Source organism: Schistocerca piceifrons, chromosome X, assembly GCF_021461385.2.
Source record: "Schistocerca piceifrons isolate TAMUIC-IGC-003096 chromosome X, iqSchPice1.1, whole genome shotgun sequence".
Lineage (NCBI taxonomy): Eukaryota > Metazoa > Arthropoda > Insecta > Orthoptera > Acrididae > Schistocerca > Schistocerca piceifrons.
Genome location: NC_060149.1, coordinates 323,462,102 through 323,481,528, shown reverse-complemented (window position 1 = coordinate 323,481,528; position 19,427 = coordinate 323,462,102).

Below are 19,427 nucleotides of genomic sequence, written 5' to 3'. Positions count from 1 at the left end.
TTAATCAGGTGGCATATAATAAACAAAGTGGGTGTCACCCACCTTGAGTTTAATCAAAAACTAGTTAATTCATTGAAAAAAAGGTTGGACTATTAAAAACCATCCAAGTGCACCCAACATACTCACTCACAACTTACTACAATGCTTCACAGCATCTATGATTCCACAATGAATCCAATTAATTTAAAACAAAACTTCCAAATTATTAAATTCATTATCATTATTTTTAAGTTTCTTCATTCATTTATATCTATATTTAATATTTTCATCTTAAAAAAATTGAAAATCCCAATTACTAATTATTTTCAAATATCTGTCTGGCAAAATAATTTAAAATTCGTTATTAAGTTCCAAACATATTTTATCTCCATATCTAGTATGAAAATGTTCACAGCCTGTAATGCAATATAAAACATTTATTTGTAGCTCACCAATCTTTTTAAATATATTAGTATTATTAATGTTGTTGAGCTCCTTCAAAAAGGCTTCCATGAATATAGAAAAAATTTTTTTTAATAATTTTAAAAACTGTATGGTATTGTATCGTAATTTTCTAGAACAATTCTCTTATCATACTGAAATGAAAAGCCTTTTTTTAACTTTTGTTGACTTAGTTTTTAGTATTTATATCTCTAGTTATTTGATTGTACTCAAATTGTATTTTGTTCTTTACTTCATCCTCAATTAATCTTATCATATATTCACCATTCAATTTTTGAAGATTATTATAGTTTAAAGTCAATCCTTTTACTTCCATATCTGTTTTTCCATCGTTTTTTCTCATAATAATAATTTTGACATCCTGTTAAAGCCCAATTTGTAATCCATTCATTATATGCTAAGTCATATGTCCAGTTATCTAGGATAAAATCCATTCACACAGTATTTTCACCATTATCAATATATACTACACTACCCATACCAAAATATACAACTGTTTCTCGTAGTTTATCCAACTGACCATACAACCTAAGCCCTACATTTGATGCAGTGAATGCTGCTATAGAAATATTTATAGCTGTGGTATTTTCCACATAATAGTGCTTGAAACTGTATTTCATCTGGATCATATTGTCATTGATAAAATTTGTATCTATATTATCATCCAATAGTACAGGGTATCCACAAAGTCCCTTTACAACTTCAAAATTTTATTACAACAGCAGCTGTTGAAATATTTTAACAACATTTCTTTTATTGTAATCAGTGTTTACAAAAGTTTTTTTTTGACAGTGCTTAACAGAGCTCTATATGGGCGCCTTTAGTTGTACAAAGTACATCAAGATGGTACTCGATTTCTTGCCATGTTTGCTGTAGCATAGTGTCATCAATGGAGGCTATGGCATTACAAATCCTTTACTTTAAGTCAGAAATGTCCCATACCTGTGTTTGATACCTGATATCTTTTAGATACCCCCATAAAAAAAGTCCAAGGGAGTGATATCTGGCGAACACAGTAACCAAGGAATTGGCCCATCCCTCCCAATCCATCTGCCTGGAAATTTTTCATTGCTGAACCAACGAACATGCAGTCCCCAATGTGGTGGCGCACTATCTTCCTGGAAATTGGTAGTTGATTGTAAGTCAATCAGTTGTGGTGTTACATATTCGGTCAGAAGGTTGAGGTAAACATCCACAGTAATTGTTGACTCATTAACGAAAAATGGACCAATTATTCTGTTGCACATGATTCCACACCATACATTCACTTTTGAACTATCCTGGTGAAGCTCCCTAGTCACTTTATGGTGTTCAGACCCCCAGATTCTCACATCGTGTCTGTTTTATGTCCCAGAAACATGAAAAGTTGCCTCAGCACTGAAACAAACTCGCTGGAGGAATGCTTCGTCCTACGTAAGGCGTTCCAGCATTTGAGTGCATACTCTGTCCGTTTTGGCTTGTCATTTGGCTCAAGTGTCTGCAACAGTTGCACTTTGTAAAGGTACAATCGTAAGTTCGTGTGGAGGACCTTATGCACAGTTGAATGTGGTAGTTGCAGCTTTCTGGCAGCAGTGCAGATGGACTTCGTAGGTGAATGACTGAAGATGTTTCAAACGAGATTGATGTTTTCCTCAGATGTTCTCGGTCGCCCGCTCCTCCCTTTATCTGACACTGCCCCTGTCTCCATAAATTTTTTGTGCCATGCACGGACTGAAGGGCACGAGAGTGATTCTCTTCCATACTTCGCTCTGAAGTTTCGTTGAGTCTGAACATCCGATTTTGTCTGAATAAACCGGGACACACATTGTGCATTCTCTTCAGGAGTTGCCATTTTATAGAGGTTCAGTTCCTTCCATCAACATAGTATCTGAAACACCAAATTTTACTATATGTAAAAACTTTACTAAACAGTGATTACAATAAAAAAATATTGTTAAATTATTTCAACAACTACTGTTGTAATAAAATTTTGAAGTTGTAAAGGAACTTCATGGACACCCTGTATATCAGAAATTTTTTCTGAATTTGTAACATACTCCGTTTCGCTCAGATTTTGAGATTATCCAAAGTTTCCCGATAAAGAATTCAGACATATTTTAGTGACATTACATATTCCAGTATTCTCATTCTCTTATCAGGATCTAAGTCAATATCTAATTTTTCTTTCACTTATTTGATTTACTTCTCATCGCTTCAAATCATGTTTACTGGTGTCTAATTTCATTTTCATAAAGTTTTCCACATGATTTTTAAACAACACATTGCTTTTATCTCTAAAATCCCATACTTCATACACATCTAAAATTTTATATCCATCTTCTACAACTTTCTTTACTTCATCGGTTGTACAGATTCCTAGAAAACTTATTTTCTCATTGTTGTGATTACATTTATTTATTTTCTCTTCTGCGCATATGACACACAAAGGAAACAACAGGTTTTCATTTTTATCAATCTTTATTCATCGTGGCAAAACAGGATGACACAAATTTCTAGGTGCCAATAATTTACAGTTTATAAATCCATAATATTCACTATTATAATATTTTGGTTTATATATTTTACTGGATGTTGATCAGGATAAAAATCGTAAAATTGTACAGTTGGTTAAGGAAGACATACATAGATATACCTTATTTTATGATTATGCCACCTGCTTCAGCTCTTAATTTTATTGTGTTTGTATGGCCACCATAAGAAGCATCTCTTGAATTCAACAGTTCGACAGATTCTGGTTCTCTACTACATTATATCGAGTGCTCCATATTTCTGTACTTTAAATTAATGGTTTTTTATATAAATCATCCACTGAATCTTGATTTTTGTTGTTAATCAGTTCCAAGGCAGTTTATTCAACCATGCCAAAAACAGCCATGATACTGATAAACAGTATTTATTTATTTATCAGATCTGTCTACTTTTGCTCCAGCTATTTTTGTTTCTTTACTGTTAAGTGTATGTTGGATATTTTTATTGTTTAAAATATTTAACTAAGCTATGGACTCTTTACCATAATTTTCTTTCTGTTCTTTATCGACTATGGCAATCGTACTTTTACGCTAAGATTTAGATCTGTAAATACCCATACAAACTCCAGTGATTGTTAAATGGCAGAATGACTCAGTATTTGCTATTTCTACAAATTTTTTCTTAGTTGAATACAAACTTTTCTCAATTTGTCTACATACTGCATTTGTAATTTTCTTTAACTTTTTCACTATACCATTCAATGAATCCTCCTCTGTCTTTTGGTTTCATAGTGCCAGCACATTCATATTTAATATACAGAATCAGACGTTTGTCATTTTCATCTTCTTTGGTATTGAATAAATATGGAAAATATCCTTTCTTCAGATTCTCGAAATCAAATATTTTTGGATATTTACTAAGTTTTATTTTACAAAATTACTGCTATCTATTATTTTTAGACCAAACTGTTTGATCTCCAATAACATTAATTTAGTCCTTGTGTAGATGTTATAGAGTTTTATTGTATGGGATGTTCAAAAAGTCCCTCCGCAGTGCCATATGATTGTTAGCCACTCATACCATATGATTGTACGCCTGCCTGGGTTACTTCCATTCAGTTGGGGTACACTTTCAACACTTAATGTGAAAATTTTTAAGTAAAACTAAATATTCAATAGATTAATAACTTGTATTTCACTGAGTTTCATTTCGGTATCTTCACTGTGGAATATGGCATGTGTTGCTAACAATCACATGTCACTGCAGAGAGACTCTTTGAACACCCCATATTTTGAATACAGTATTTGAGAATACATTGTGAAACATATCCTTTTGAATAATTTGCTATGAATGTATAACTCTTGATTTCTTCAGATATCATCCACCTACAGACTTCTTCATTTGTTTTCAATTTATAAAGAGTGTCGCCATCAAAATTGTAAACAATTGTGAGATTTGGAGTATGTATTTCTATTCCTGTTCACTCATAATCAAAAAGCATGTAATTTTCTGTGTATGTGCAAGGAATGTCCTCCAATTTTCCTTTTTCAAGACATTTAAACTCTTAACTATATTATTGCAACTGGCATATTAAATTCATCATTAAGATAACAAGTGTTTTTTTTTTACAGTTCGGACAGCTGTTGACTATATAGTCTCCACGAAATATTCTTTTACAAAAAAACAACGATTTTGCAATCTGTATTACATTTAACATTAATGTGTCTTAACTTTTACTTCTTTTTTACAGATCGTATATTTAGCAGTGCCACATATATGTACTTGTGATCTCGAACAAATTTGTTTACATTCTGTACATTTACAATGTATATCACAAACTCTTTGGTGATTGCTTAAATATTTTTATTATAACAGTATATATTGCAATTTTCATGATATATTTTATTTTCTGTAGTTTTGTGTTCAGTACGAAAGTATAATATACTATTTTTCTTGCATATTGCACTTACGTTTGTTCTTGCTGTTATATGGTTTATTACCTTTATCACAGAAACGTGATGATGCTAAGAATGCAAACATACTGATAATTACATCAAAATGATTGCGATTTTTACACATACATATTTTTATTTCTTTCTCTTCACCTTGATAGATAATTGAAATGAAATTTTCGGCACATACGTTTATTTGAATATCCAATAATTCTGAATATCGTCTAGAGTAAATTTTATTTGAGCATCCAATAATTGCCCACATTTTGAATATCATCTAGAGTAAATCCTTCTTCGTTTAATTCATCTAACTGGTTACATAAAATGTGGTTAGCTCCTTTTGTAATCTGTATTTATCTCCTACTAAAATTTTCTTAATTTCAATATCAGTTAGTTCTCATCCTAAGATAACATATGTGTGATAAGTTAAGGCAACTATTAATGCTCTAGGACAACACAGGTTATCAGTATGATTAATTCTAGTACTGCATGTATTAGTATTTTTATCATCAGCTTAAATCATTATTTTATTAACTTAACCATCTCTCGGAATTTTTAACATTTGAATATTAAATGTAGTATTTGTTATGTCAATAGACTCATCAGATATTACAATATATCTGATTTTATTGGATAAAACTTGAAGAGCTTCTTCAGTGTTGCTAGATGCTTTATTTCCTGTAGATATTAGATAAAACATTTGTGGAATTGAAACCTTTATGTTCAGTTTATCTTTTCTTCCGAATTTAGTTCTCTTTTTAGCTACTTGTACAGTAGAATTGAAAGCTGTCGTTATATAACCTCTTTTATCAATAATGGTATATCGTTTACTAATATAACGACCGTTAAAATTATTTTATAATCAACTGACCAAGATTGAAATGTCTGATTAAATTTAGATCTTATTTCTTTCATCTCAAATAAATCGTTTTTGGATGGCTTGTTCTCCTTTTATTGCTGAAATGGAAAAATTTGATCAAGTCTCACTACTTTTTCGGCAAATCTAAAAAATAATTTATATTTGGCGCACGTTTCTCTCTTGATCCAGCATTTTGGAATATTTTTTGATGAAAAGGGAAATCTTGTATAATTGAATTAATTCGGATTTAATTAATTTACTGTGTCCTCTAATACCAAGCAGTGAGTTAAGTTACCTAAACATTTTGTGCGAGAATTTCAAGATAAATTATACTGAGATACTATAGCTTGGGATCAAGAATTGTCTGACAATTTTATAAGTGAATTTCAAGATAGATTAAACTGGAATGATATATCACACACACATATATTGTCTGAAGATTTTATTACAGAATTTAAAGATAAAGTTAACTGGGAAAACATTTTAAAATATCAACTATCAGTATCTTTCATGGAGAAAATGATGGAACAGAACGAAGGTAGCGAATGGCACAGCCACGAGGCTGGTGCAACAAGGAAGGCTACTTGAGCTGACACTGCTGAAGCCAACTCTTGTGTTAAATGATTAACTAATCAAAATTTTCGATTTGTAATAACTAAATGTATCATATTCTTTATAAAGAATGTGTTGATAAAAGGTTAACAAAACTTGTTTCTTGTCTAATCAGGAAAACTGTTGTTAAAAGAAAATAATTGAATAATTTGTTGAGCAGGATCGAATAAATCATTAATCAATTCTTCTTGAGTGTAGTCATTCAAAATATTAAATTAATTGCGATAGCAAATAATATGTAAGTTTTCTCTTATTCTCTGCTATAAATCGTTGAATTAGGCCGCAGCTTCCTCATTGATAAATACTGTATTTTTTCATTCTAAGTTAGACTCTCCAAGTTGGAGGACCTTAAATTTTCAAAAATTGTTTTGTGAACTTCATCTATGTGTTTGAGAAATTTTTTTTACATTCTAAAATTACTACATTATCTTTAGTTTTGAGCCATGGATTATTTTGTTCACCAATTATCATAAACACGTGGTTGTCATTATATGAAAGCTTCTTGTGAATGGAGCAGCGACTAAAGCAGCCTTTAGGCTGCTCCATGTCGATGATTGATTGTATTTAATAACAAAAATTTTATTTAATTTTTTTTATTTGAAATCAAAAATTTATTTATAGATCAAGTTCATTAACAAATGTAGTCGATACATCCAAAATGGATGGGTTTAGATTAATCTTATAATATTTACTTCTATATAAATGAAGAGTATTCTACAACTGTTGTTTGTGAAAATAGTAGTTGCATATTAAAAGAGTAAAGCAATGAAATATTTGAATGATTATGTTTACTTAGATATTCAGATACTTTCTGAAGACTGGAACAGCCAGGAAGGCTGCTTCAGCTTCCACTGCTTCTGCAGCTGCCAGGATGATACAAAACGTACTCAAGTGATTGATGATGAAATTTTGGAAATTTGTGGTAAGTTCGTATGGGATAAAACTGCTGAGGTCACCGGCCCTTGGCTTATACACTACTTAATCTATCTTAATCTAACTTACGCTAAGGACAACACACACACACCCATACCCGAAGGAGGACTTAAACCTCTGACAGGAGGAGCTGCACAAAACATGGCGAGGCGCCTCACACTGCGTGTCTACCCCGTGTGGCAGTAACGATGAACATAATGAAGCATTAATCATATTTCAGGTGACATATGGTTTTGAAATAAACTGGTGAGTTAAGTGTAGAAAATTTAAAATTTATGAATCGACCTTGATGCATAAAAGCCAGAAATACTGACTATAGAACAACTGTGTGTAAATGTAATAAGAAAAATATAAAATAATATTATAAAGATGTAACGAAAATGTGTTACAAGTAAAAAATTCATTTATGGCAAACGTGTTTTGTTATCCAATTTCATCAAGATGACAATAATCCTGATATTTTGATTACAAATAAATCATATCTACATAATTATGAAATATGTGGTCAACGTTGTCCAAAGGATCTAGATGGAAAAGGCAATGTGTTAGGTCATGCGTTTTTATCAACTATGATTAATGATCCTTTGGGAATACTCATGGAAGACAAAGAGCTAAGGTACTTGGAGATTTGTTGGATGCACCAAATGATAAAACAAATCATTTGAAGTTTTGGTATATGGAATTGGCCATGCATTAGGTATAGAACACACAGATGATGATTATGGGGCAATAATGTATCCATACTATAATAGTTCACAGTCAGAATTATCTCGAGATTATATCTACACTATCAAAGTTTGTGTGGTAAACACTATCGGTACCAACACAGTCGAAAAACTGCCTGTTGTTTCATCTGACCCAATTGAATCTTTATGTCAAGTTAAGAAGTTTGAACACTTATTTGTCAATGGAATTTTATTTACAGTATATTTTTTGTCAAAAGTTGGTGTGGATAGGTAGTGATATGGAGCAGCCTTTGTGCCAGCAACAGCTGGCTTTAGTCACCGACTTGGGCAGCGCCCAACTAATAACTAATTGGTTAACATTTTTACCACAAGATTTACAAAAAAAATAGATGGAATATATCAAAGACCTATTGATGAAGTGATTTTAGTTGTTGGCAGTATAATATATATGATAAATTTGAAAACATCACAATTTTTTTCAGGATATCCAAAACCACTTTCTAACACAGGATTACATCAAAATGTGAAGTTAACTGGCGTAGTCAATACACATTCAGATAAAACCTATACATTCTTCAATGATTTTTATATGCAGATATGGGTGAATGCAATTTTAAAAACAAAACGTGTGCTACAATAAATAGACCATTTTCTGGATTCCCTACAGGAATCAATTTTGCATTTAGGTATATTAATGGATTGTTGTATTTTTCAAGAGATACTTTCTATGGATAGAATGAATTCACAAAAAATTTGTTAGAGCTAGTACAACTGATTTATCTTCATTTCTTGTTGATTGTAATGAATCATCAGATTAGTTCCCATGGTAATAAATATTTTAAAAGATACATTGCAAAAACTAAAAAAACTGCAAAAAATCTAATAACTTTTTTATATAAAGCCATCCAGCATCTTCCGTTACATTCTTCAGACTGGCAACTCCTGAGGCAGTCTTCAGACTGTCTTTATCCAATCCAAATTTTGTATATATTACAATATTCAGAAGTCATTTGATAGTTTTCCTTCATAGAGATACACAAAAGACAGTTATAGAACTATGTGTAGGCAATGTGTAAATGAATAACACGTAAGATTGTACAATGGAAGATGAATTCCTTGTGTATGCAGAAAAAATATTTCTACATATTTTTATAAAAATCACATACAATGGAACCAAAATGACGAACATTCAAAGATATTACACTCTATTAAAAAGATGAAGAACATATTGAACCATCGTCAAAAAATGTAATGTTTGTCAAGGAATTAAAGATTTAAGTTGTTTTTATACAAACCCATCACAGAAAGGTAAACTTAACAAAAAAATGTAAATAATGTTTAATAGAATACACCAAAAATCATAAATCTCAGCACTAGCTGAAGCAGGCACAGTCTGAAGACGGTTTTGGCAGTCGCCAGGCTTAGATGTGCAGTGAGAGCGATCATACTTAGCTTTTTAAAAACATATTAGGTTACCAAAAAAACATATCTTGTACTTTTTCCTTTAAATCTCTTAAGTACCAAGAAATAAGAAAGCTCAGTTCAAAGAAAATAACCTTTTTAGAATCCTATTAAATTATTTTTAATAAACAAAACAGTAAAATGGAGCAATTCGTGATTGCCCAACTTCGTGATTATTGTAGAAGGAATAACGTAACTAGTTACAACAGAGTAATAAAAGATGAATTAATTAAATTAATAATATTGCGTAATGTGTCTATTGCTAAACAGACAGTGGAATATGGCATGTGTTGCTAACAATCACATGTCACTGCAGAGAGACTCTTTGAACACCCCATATTTTGAATACAGTATTTGAGAATACATTGTGAAACATATCCTTTTGAATAATGTGTGTGTGATATATCATTCCAGTTTAATCTATCTTGAAATTCACTTATAAAATTGTCAGACAATTCTTGATCCCAAGCTATAGTATCTCAGTATAATTTATCTTGAAATTCTCGCACAAAATGTTTAGGTAAATCTAGCTCAGCTGATGTGTATTCCCAATTTAATTTATCTTCAAAGTCTTGCATAAAATCTTAAGACAAATTTTGACTGTATGATATATCATCACTAGTTACTTGATTTTGTTAGTAAAATCTTCAGATAATTTTTCCTTACATGATATTCTAACACAATCCTTTTTGTCTTCAAATTCTCTGATAAATTCGTCAGATAGTTTTTGATATCTTGATATATCTTTCCAGTTTCCTTTATTCTGAAATTCTTTCAAAAATTTTTGATATCTTGATATAAGGAACTTGGAAAACTGATCTTGAAATTTTCTTATGAAGTTTGCAGACATTTCACGACGCCATAATATATATTTGCAATCCACTTTATCATGAAATTCTCTCATAAAGTTTTCAGATAATTTATAATATCCTGAAAATTAATGTCTCCATGCAGCTACACCCAATGGATTTCCCTTTTTAATACAATCAACAACTATGATTCCATACATTTCATTTGTTGAATATAATCAATATAATTTCCAAAAACTTAAATTTAACACATAAGATTAATCATAAGTTTTTGTTGTTTAGCTTATAGTTCATGCACTTCATTGTTCTTGTTCGTATATTGTTGTTTTTGTTAGTAAGATCATGCACATTTGATGAATTAGTCTCAGAGAGATGAACAGTAAGTTTTTTCCTCAGTCTACCATATCCTTATACTACTGGCTGTTTTGCTCTAGCTTTTAATTCATTGACTTTTAGTGCTTGTAGGTTCTCCATTTATTAGAGTTACTTTTAATTAGAAAAGTAGAAGCTGATTATTGCAAGACAGCTGTAATTATGAAGATTTTATGCTTTATGTATGAAGATATCTGGGGAGCTAAATATTTAGCTGCCCATGATAATACAGGTTTTCATCGCCATTAAAGAGTTAATGTTAAATTTCATAATGAAAATAATTATTAAAAAATATTTTTCTTAATACAAGTTATTTTCATTAAATTGCAGCTGTCTCAAGTACTACGAATGCAGTTTGCGATTCAGAATAATCTATGATGAACATTTATGAATTTATTCAAAAGAACAAATACCAGTGAAATTTAGATCGGTGGTTTGTGGATATTTGGTTTCCACTCTTTGAAGGGAAATATGTGTTGATAAGTAATAGTAATTTATTGTTTATTTATGAAAACCTTCAGGTGTCTAAAAGTTATAGATACCCGGAATAATGTAGATTTCCCAAGATATGAAAGAAAATATAAAGCTTTTCTGCAGAAAAAGGAAATCGAATTTGAAGTAATACAATATTAGGGCACTATTTTGGATGTCTACCCATTTCTTGAAAATTAATGAAAAACGTGTAGTAAAAAGAATTTAGCCCAGATAACATGGCTTAAATAATCAGTTGAAAATTTTAATGAATCAATAATGATGATGAACTTCCAGAACAATGTATCTGTTAGAAAATATTATATGATTCTTGAAAAAATATAGGTGGTTATCTCAAGTATACAGCAAAATATAAAACTATTGACGTTCAACAAGGAAATTGCAAAATAAACTAAAATTTCGAGAAGAACAAAAACAATGATTACAATAGCCATTAAAAAGTAAACAATGTCTATAGCTAAAAAGTAAGATATCGCATGTAGTAGAAACGGAGAATGAACAGATTGTTTACATTGCACATTATTTCAAATTTGATGGTGTATTGTCTGAGAATAATCTTTCAATAAGATTCTCTAATTTCAACAGTGGAGGACCTAAACAAGATAAATTATTTTATGTCAGAAAATATCAATGTATAAATTATAAATTAGTAGAACATATTTTTTTTTTGGAATACGTATAGTAGCTAATTGTGGAGATATACACAATATTCACTTCAAAAATGAGTTGAAACGTAGTAACTGGATCGCGATTTTCTTACGCATATGAATCCACATAAATTTTGTGGAATCACCGGTCTTGCAAACGTAATGTCTGGAACAAATGTTCAAATTTCAGAGGATGATGTCCACTGTCTGAAAAATTCCAAGGTGCTAGGAATTTGATAGCCTGCAGAAACATAATATTCCAGCAGATAATAATTTATCCTCTGCAGAATTAAGAATACTAAAAAAGTCTAATAAAAATGATTTCCTACAAATGTCAGCCTTAGGTAGTACATCAAATGTTGAATCATCTATGATGAATGTATTTGATTTTATTCAGATGAATAACTATCAGCAAACTTTAAGAAGTTGTTTAAAATATATCTGGGTTCCATTGTTTGAGGAACAAAGTGTTGATACAGATGATATTTTATGTTTTATTCGTCATAGTCTGACTTATAATGCAGAGCCTGTGATGGCAGGCTCTGTAAAAATTGGAAATGTAAAGTAAAATTGTACTTAGTCTTTAAATAATTACAATCTTGACAATATCGAAAGAATACATAATAATCCAGTTGCTTTTGAATATGAAAGAATACAGAATGAAATTATAAATACAACACCAAATGTTTTAAATAAGAAAACTTGGATATTTTTATCAACAAGAAGAAATGTTAAGAAACTTGTAATGAATTTGAAAAGAAAAGTTGCTGATGAAATTAATAATTTCTATATGAGGCTTGTAGATATACTATTTCATTATCTGAAGTATACAAGGAGTATGGACAAAATAAATCTCGTCAACTTGAAAATAAATTAAAAATCGAAGAAGAACAAAATCCACAACAACAACAACAACAACAAGTAAAAGATAAGGAATGGACACAATTAAAAAGTTTCATATTTGATGTAGTAGAAATCAAGACAGAACTAATTATTTAAATTGTACATGAAAGCAGAATGCTAAGGATAATTATTTCGAAGTTGGTGTTGTATTGCCTAAAAATCATCTTTCAAGAAGATTCACTAATTACAACAGAAGAAGGCCTAACAAAGATAAAATATTTAATGTCAAAAAATATGAATTTGTAGAATATAATTTGTAGAACATATTACTTAATATTTACTTTGGTGTACATGGAGTAGTGTAAAGTAAAGAAATATACAATATTCACCTCAACAGTCTATCTTATTTTGTTGAGAAATTATGTGAGCAGTGCAGTAATATTGATAATGAAATAAATGAGATGAGAAAAAATATTTGCGAGGAGATTTTGAAAGTCTCCTATTGAATTTATTCGAGTTTTAATCCATGAACAAAGTCACCATTTGACATTTGTATTAGATAATTTGACGGAAAAGAGCATAGACAAACTATAGAAGAACTTCTTGAATCTAAAGGATATAATATTAATGCAAAGAGATAAATATAGAATAAGTCAAAAGGTATTATAAGATGCCAACACAAATTCACACATAAATTTTGGGTATCCATAGTCTGTTTTGTCAAGTATTCTTAAGCAATACATATTTCAATACCTTTTAGAAATAATCAATTATTCACATTATTAACAGTTAATTGGTTTGAGAATACAGATGTATCTTCATGTGTATAACATACGGCTAGAAAGAATGAAAGTACAGGTTTTTTCTTCCTTATTTTAGCCATTTTATATAAAAATGTTCACTAATAAATTATTAGACCCATATGCCAGACAGGTTAAAAAGTTGTGAAAATTTAATGGTGAACTGTTTTTGTTAACGAATCAGGTTCATATAATTAAATAAAATCAAAATCAAACAAAAAATGTTTTTATTTGTTGTCAGCGAGTCCATGCATATCCAGTTCGATGAATTTATTTGAGTTTATTCAAAATAATAACAGCATTGTTTATAGCAATAAAGAAATTCTTCTAATAACTGAGAGAGGGAATAAGGCATGATTTGAAGCTAAGTACCTTTGTGATATTTTAGTATTCTAATTCTAGAAATCTATAGGTGATAATGTTAGTGGAATAAATATTAAAAATTATAAGTAATCAAAATGTGAACAGCAGTTAGACTTACATCCAGTCACAAATTTTATTAATGAACCAGGCTTATTTATGCTAGTTTTGAAGTCAGTTGAACTTCTTTCTGAAGAGTTTTGAGATTGGGGGGGAGACGATGAAGATTTATCTTTCATTAGGAAATATGGTCAATATAAACTACAAACAACAACTGAAAATTTACAAGAACAAATTATAAGGAAATGACTGTGTGTGTACTGAAGAAATTCAAAACTTAGAAAGACCAGAAAAATGCTTAGACAACAACTTAGTGGAAAGGTGAAATAATTAGAGAAATGGAACCACATGCCATTGTACTAAATGAAGATATTAATTTGAGACAGATATTTGTACATTTAAACTTAATTGATGATGATTGTGAATATAATTATCATGTTATTAGTGCATAAAGACGAAAATTACAATTGCAGTTATGTGGGATTGTAGACCTGAACTGAGAATAAATGCTGAGATTTGAGTACGAACCTAACTCAATAACTTTACACCAAAGAATGAAGAAAATTTGAGGATTGGTTACTGTCAGAACTAATTTAATATTTTCGATAACTATACGCAAGAAGACTTGATTAATCACATAATAAATCTCCATTAGACTGAGTTCTTATAAAATAGCATTGTTTTTATCGACCTAACCGTTGTGTGAATTATCGAATCACAACAATTTAACATAGTCTTGAACTCCTTTGTATCTCAATACATTCTCAACTAAATATGCAGCTGGATAATTAGTTTTCTGTAACTCATAATCATAAAAATTTCCTTTTACTTCTTCATCATTTGAATCTCTTAATTTGTATGTGATTGGAATGAATAACATCTTCCATTTCGTAAATATAGGTGGACCAATTAGCTGTATAAGTTTTTTCAAACATCCCTTTAAGTTTACTAATTATAACTTCATCACCTGTTTTAAATTTAGCATAAGCTGAAGCAGATGCAGTCGCCAGTCTTAGACCTTCAGCTGGGTAATTCATCAACCAAAAAAACAGCATGAAAATATTTCATTTTTAACTGCTTAGGAAGTTTTTCTACGTTAAAATTACTTAGTGTATTAGGGTATATACGGATTATTTTTTGCATTTTTTGACTCCAGGGACAGCTGAAGAAGCCTTTGGGCTGCATCAAACACCTGATTTGTTCTCCATTGCTAAATTATGTCCTTTTTGCTCTTCTAATTCTTTATCAGCTTTTTTCTTGTGTATTACTACAATGGCAATAGCTGCAGTTCCACCCGTTAGTGAACCAGCAGTTGCTAAATATGGTAATGCAGACAGTAATCATGGACGAAATCCACCTTCATGTTTTATTAGTCTTGAACCTTCTTTCCTTTTTATTAGATATTCAATAATTTTTTTCACAACAGGTATACCTAATATTATTGGTATGTGTGGTGAAAAGAACCTCAAGTAGGATGCACGACACAGAACTTTAACCGAGAATTTTTAAACCTAAAAATTATGTATGTAGTTATATACAGTTTCATTCATTATTCTTTTTATAAATAGCCGTTTTCGTGTTGATTATGGTTGCATTTTCGATTTTTAACGTCGGTTAATATTTGACTGTGAAATTGAGAAAAATCGATCTATTATTCAGGCCTGCTGGGGGAAAATATTTCTTAGCTGCTGTCTGTAAAGTGGCTCATGACTAACCAAGTATTTATCACTAAGCACTGTGGGCAGAATGTATCGCCACGCTATCAAACCACAGTTTACTGGATGGCTGCCAGCGAATGAGCTGGTTCACGAAACAGCTAACAGATGTCTCATTTTTGTTCTCCAATCAACTTCGTTCCTCAAATACCAAGTACACATTACAGTTTGTGAACGTTATTTCCTTGCACTGTGGGGCACAGCTGAGTTGCTATAGAACTGGTTCAGCTTGCCGCTACTATTCTAATTTGCTATCGTCGTCTATTGCTTGAGCCCATGAAGAAGAAGACGAAGACGACCGCCAGGAGCAGCTCATCCATTGCATGTGCACTGGCAAAGATGCAGCAGAAGAAGATGGATGGATAACGAGTAGCAGCCAAGCCACAGTACAACTGCGACATTCACCAAAAAAACCCGGCCGGGCGAAATGAAATAAAGAGAGTAACATCAGAAAAAAACCCACCAAGTTTCCTTTCAAAAGGCGCCGAGAGGTTTTGTTGTTTTTTAGAGCCATTTAAATTTCTCCTAGTACACCCAAAGCTCCCAGAAAAGTTTTGTAGTAAGTAGTAAGTGGGTACGTTGTGTGCACTTGGATGGTTTTTAATTGTCCAACCTTTTTCAATGAATTAACTAGTTTCTTATTTCGATTAATCAAACGTCTTTTACTTAACTTGAAACACAGACTAATAGAATTCACTTGTTGAAAACAGGTTGGACGATTAAAAACCACACAATTGCACCCTACATACCCACTTACCACTTACACAGTACTGCTAAACATATTCATTACCAAATAGTTTGGATTTCAAAACGGGCTGTCAACTAAACACGCTATTTATCTTGACTGACTATATAGTAGAAGCAATAAATGAGAAATTACTACCCTGGGTAATATTTTGTGGCTTGACTGAGGTTTTTGATTGTGTGAACCATGATATACTGATGTAAAAGTTAATATATTATCTAACAGTAGTCGCAGCAGCACCATCGTTTCTATCTTACTTTAATGACAGAGAGCAATTCGTATCAGTTCCATGTCAATTACATAATGGCAGACTCTCATAATTTGAAGCAAGCAGATATGGCATACCACAAGTTTCGTTTTGAGATCATCTGTTATTTATAATATAGATAAATGATCTTCAATTTGCAGTTTCAGAAGATGCAAGTTTAGTACTTATTTCAGTTGATATTAAGTATACGAATAAAAAAATAGTACTAGTCCTCCTACTGACAAGGCAGCTAATGTAATGTTCAAAAGTATCATGCAGTGTTACCTAGTGGTTTTCTGCATAGTAGTTGCTCTTCTAAATAGCATCCCATATCAGCAAACCAGTTGTGTCTTTACATGTGGTTACTTGTACTTTATGTATTGGGGCTATGTACAACTCTGTTTAAAAAGAATAGCTTGTTGTAATCACAGGATCGAGCCACACATGTCTGCTTTCATGCCCAGTGGCTGATTCACTGGAGTTAATAACCCATAGTTGTGAGGCTCCACTCAAAAAAGCTATGCACTAGCTAGAATTGCGAATTACTAAGATAAACAGATACACATAATAAAAGATAAATGAATAATTAAATATCAAGGGCTCTATTCTAGTGTATGTAATTTATGCAGATGACTGACAATTATGTTGAATAATTTTTATTCAAGAAAAGACATCTCAAACTTACTGGCGATTAAAATCGTGCGCCAGACCGAGACTCAAACTCGGGACGTTTGCCTTTCGTGGGCAAGTGCTCTACCATCTGAGCTATGCAAGCAGTACTCACGACCCATCCTCACAGCTTGAATTCTGCCAGTACCTCATCTCCTACCTTCCAAACTTCACAGACGCTCTCCTGCAGGCATTGCAGAACTAGCACTCCTGGAAGACATATAAAAAAATGGGAAGTTGTCATACGATATTCATTTAAAAAAAGACTCAAAATACCATTATCAAATATACTGAAGTTATGTTGAGAGCGTTAAAAGAATGGCAGCAAAATTGCAATCTCAATAGTCATCAAAGATAAATGAAAACTAAGTCCATTTTGTAATCACAATACACAAAATATTCACCTGCTCAAAACAGTTCAGTGTTAACACAATGATTTACAAATTAACACTCTTGAGATGATGGGTAGAAACTCGAACTCTGTCTATCCACAGTTCTGTAGAGTCCTACTCTGGGACACATTCAGATCTCTCTTAATATAAAGTCCCTTCAAAAGCATCGGCCGTTCACTGCCCAGAATCACCCACTTGATCAAACATTATGTGATACCGCATACGGGTCTGCCTTCTTCCGGAATGAAGATTGAAGTGTCCAGAACGGCTCCCTTGAGCTCTTCATTCGAGAAGTAACGGTCTCCACTTGACTCCCATATTGTTCTCCCAATGTCTGCTTTTACATTGGCTGAAGGCTGTTCCCACCAAAAATACACCGTTGTTTAGTTCTACAGACATGATTTGGTCAGCTTGAGTACTTTCCAGACTAAACAAGTTTATTAAAACAATATTTAAATAAATAATTGTTATAAATATTTAGTCAAATGCAGATTATTCTCAACAATTACAGTTAAAGGCATGTTCATAAATATATAAGCTAGTATACTTGTGCAAGTGCACTCACATTAAATGACAGTCATCTGTCATTAAACATTGTTTAAAATACACTCCTGGAAATGGAAAAAAGAACACATTGACACCGGTGTGTCAGATCCACCATACTTGCTCCGGACACTGCGAGAGGGCTGTACAAGCAATGATCACACGCACGGCACAGCGGACACACCAGGAACCGCGGTGTTGGCCGTCGAATGGCGCTAGCTGCGCAGCATTTGTGCACCGCCGCCGTCAGTGTCAGCCAGTTTGCCGTGGCATACGGAGCTCCATCGCAGTCTTTAACACTGGTAGCATGCCGCGACAGCGTGGACGTGAACCGTATGTGCAGTTGACGGACTTTGAGCAGGGCATGCGGGAGGCCGGGTGGACGTACCGCCGAATTGCTCAACACGTGGGGCGTGAGGTCTCCACAATACATCGATGTTGTCGCCAGTGGTCGGCGAAAGGTGCACGTGCCCGTCGACCTGGGACCGGACCGCAGCGACGCACGGATGCACGCCAAGACCGTAGGATCCTACACAGTGCCGTAGGGGACCGCACCGCCACTTCCCAGCAAATTAGGGACACTGTTGCTCCTGGGGTATCGGCGAGGACCATTCGCAACCGTCTCCATGAAGCTGGGCTACGGTCCCGCACACCGTTAGGCCGTCTTCCGCTCACGCCCCAACATCGTGCAGCCCGCCTCCAGTGGTGTCGCGACAGGCGTGAATGGAGGGACGAATGGAGACGTGTCGTCTTCAGCGATGAGAGTCGCTTCTGCCTTGGTGCCAATGATGGTCGTATGCGTGTTTGGCGCCGTGCAGGTGAGCGCCACAATCAGGACTGCATACGACCGAGGCACACAGGGCCAACACCCGGCATCATGGTGTGGGGAGCGATCTCCTACACTGGCCGTACACCACTGGTGATCGTCAAAGGGACACTGAATAGTGCACGGTACATCCAAACCGTCATCGAACCCATCATTCTACCATTCCTAGACCGGCAAGGGAACTTGCTGTTCCAACAGGACAATGCACGTCCGCATGTATCCCGTGCCACCCAACGTGCTCTAGAAGGTGTAAGTCAGCTACCCTGGCCAGCAAGATCTCCGGATCTGTCCCCCATTGAGCATGTTTGGGACTGGATGAAGCGTCGTCTCACGCGGTCTTTACGTCCAGCACGAACGCTGGTCCAACTGAGGCGCCAGGTGGAAATGGCTTGGCAAGCCGTTCCACAGGACTACATCCAGCATCTCTACGATCGTCTCCATGGGAGAATAGCAGCCTGCATTGCTGCGAAAGGTGGATATACACTGTACTAGAG